We start from the raw sequence: 2677 nt of genomic DNA on the forward strand, positions 1-2677 counted from the left end.
TATATATACACATACATATATATATACATATATATACATATATATATACAGGGAGAGAATTCACAAAAAAAAACAAAAGACGAAGACAGGTGGTGTAGAAAACAAACAGATGTATTGGTATAACGCTAGGGAAGTGAAAAAGTCTAACGTTTCGAGCCTACGCTCTTCCACAGAAAGGAACACGGAAAGAAAGAAGGAGACAAACAAGGACAGAAAAAAAAATGTGTAGTGGCTAGCGATACGACAGGCTTCTTTCAGTTTCCGTCTATCAAATCTACTCACACAGTATCGGTCTGCTCGAAGCAATAGTAGAAAACATTTGCCCAAAGTGCCACGCAGTGTGACTGAACCTGGATCCATGTGTTTGGACAGCAAGCTTCCTACCACACAGCCGCTCCTGCGCGTATTATTTATATAATTTTTCAGTTTCGATCAATTGCCACTTTTTCCAATTATATAATGTCATCTTATATGCAGTTGCACAATCAGCTTTTCCATAACACTTATCAGTATTCATAATTTATAACTTATTTTATCAGTCTGCATTTGTCTGAATTACCAAAGCTATCTGATGAGCGGTTTCGTGAAACCCTGTGTAATAGTTTTTGAAATGTGTTTTGGTTTCAATAAAATAATACATACATAGTTATCTATCTATCTATCTATCTATCTATCTATCTATCTATCTATCTATCTATCTATCTATCTATCTGTCTATCGACCAGTCTATCGGATGGTGTTATACTTTATATTTTTCTTTTTCTTTCATTTTTAGTAGTTTTGTATACATTTATTTAGTTGTATCCACTTTCTCTTATTTTGATTTCAAATATAATTTAAATTCTAGGTTTCCTTTTCAAATACTTGCAACTTCTTATTTGTGACCAGTCGTGTTATACACGACTAGTCACAATGGACTTCCTCGCATATTTGTAGCTTTAGAATGAAATCCTACTTGCTGACTATCCTTGGGCGGAACGTCATCCCGTCTATTCCGTCCATTTACAGCAGCGTTGAATAGAGCAGCGAGTAATGAAGTCTTTTGCTGAAGAACACCACACACGGGTAGTCTGGAACTCGAAACCTACGATCTTGCGATCGTGAGTGCCGTACTCCAACCACTTCACACACACACACACACACACTCACACACACACACATACAAACATACACACAGAGTCAAACACGCGCGCGTATATAACAAAAATTGTAGAAATTGTAGAAATATCTAATAACGCCATCTTATGCGCGTTGCATTAACAATGAGAGATTATTCGTTACAAATGACAAAGGACCATATTCGGCATATTTTGTTTCATGAGTTCAATAAAGGCAACAACGCAACAGAAAGTGCGAGGAATATTAATGCAGTATACAGGGATCGGACAATAAGCATGAGCCAGTGTGAACGGTGGTTCCAGAAATTCCGAGCCAGAAGCTACAGTCTAGAAGATGAGCCTCTTCCTGGAAGGTCTGTAGAGCTCGATGAGGACATCCTGCAAACCCTGGTGGAACAAAATCCCATTGTAATTGACGAGGAACTGCTAGAGAAGCTTGTATTTGGTCATTCAACCATCCATCGATACCTGCGTGCCATTGAAAAAGTCAACCAGTTGGGTCAGTAGGTACTTCACAAACTTTCCGAGTCTAATCACTTTTGGAAGTGGAGCCTTGCAAGTCTTCCAGATACATGGAAGAAGATTGTAGAAAACGAAGGAGAGTATATTTTAGATTATACATACATACACACACACACACACACATATATATATATATACACACACACACACACATACTTACATGTGTGAGTATGTGTGTGTTTGAGCCGGCGTGTGTACGTGTGTGTGTAAGCATGTGTTTTAGATGTGATACAGGTATATGTACGGACACACAAACACACTCATATATTCATACACACATGCATACATATGTGTGTGTGTGCGTTTGCGTGTGCATTTGTGTGTGTGCGTGTGCGTGTGCGTGTGTGAGTGTGTCTGTCTCTCTGCCTGTCTGTCTGTCTGTCTATCTCTCTCGGTGTGCGCACGGACTAACTAAACAGATGTATTTCCTAAACTGCAAAGCAATCCTTCATCTTGTATTCAGTAAAGCTGTCTCAAGAAGAGTATTCAATTTTCATTTTTCATAGCTTCATAAATTATGGATGTGTGAATAATACGGTATCAAATATATTAATCTGGAAGAGGTGTATGTGTGGTCTGCTGCAGGAAGGGCACTGGGCAAGGTTACTGGAATACGTGAATTACATCGATCTAATAAATATTACTTTGACCTAAATACGGTACGGCCATTTGGAAAACTTGCTTCATAATCGATGCTGCCTTGTGTTAATGAAGGAGACGATTAATTAGAAAGTGCTCTTATTGAATATCATATCATCTTAACTGGTGTTTATTTATTCTACGGTCATGTATCCATGCAGACATCATAGCAATTTACATATTACATTTGTTCTGTCTATCTTTCTATACAGATATCGGAGAAGTGTTATGAAGATGTAGGCAAGTTTCACTTCCCCGTCGTTGTCGACATTGCCTTTTATTGTTTTGTGGTCGATAAAATGGATGTAAAATTCTGGTAAAATACTTCGAATCATTGGTCAAATTCTTTGGTTCCAGGTCTGTATGGTTTTGTAGTATATATATATATATATATATAT

Source organism: Octopus bimaculoides, chromosome 11 (genome assembly GCF_001194135.2).
Source record: "Octopus bimaculoides isolate UCB-OBI-ISO-001 chromosome 11, ASM119413v2, whole genome shotgun sequence".
NCBI lineage: Eukaryota > Metazoa > Mollusca > Cephalopoda > Octopoda > Octopodidae > Octopus > Octopus bimaculoides.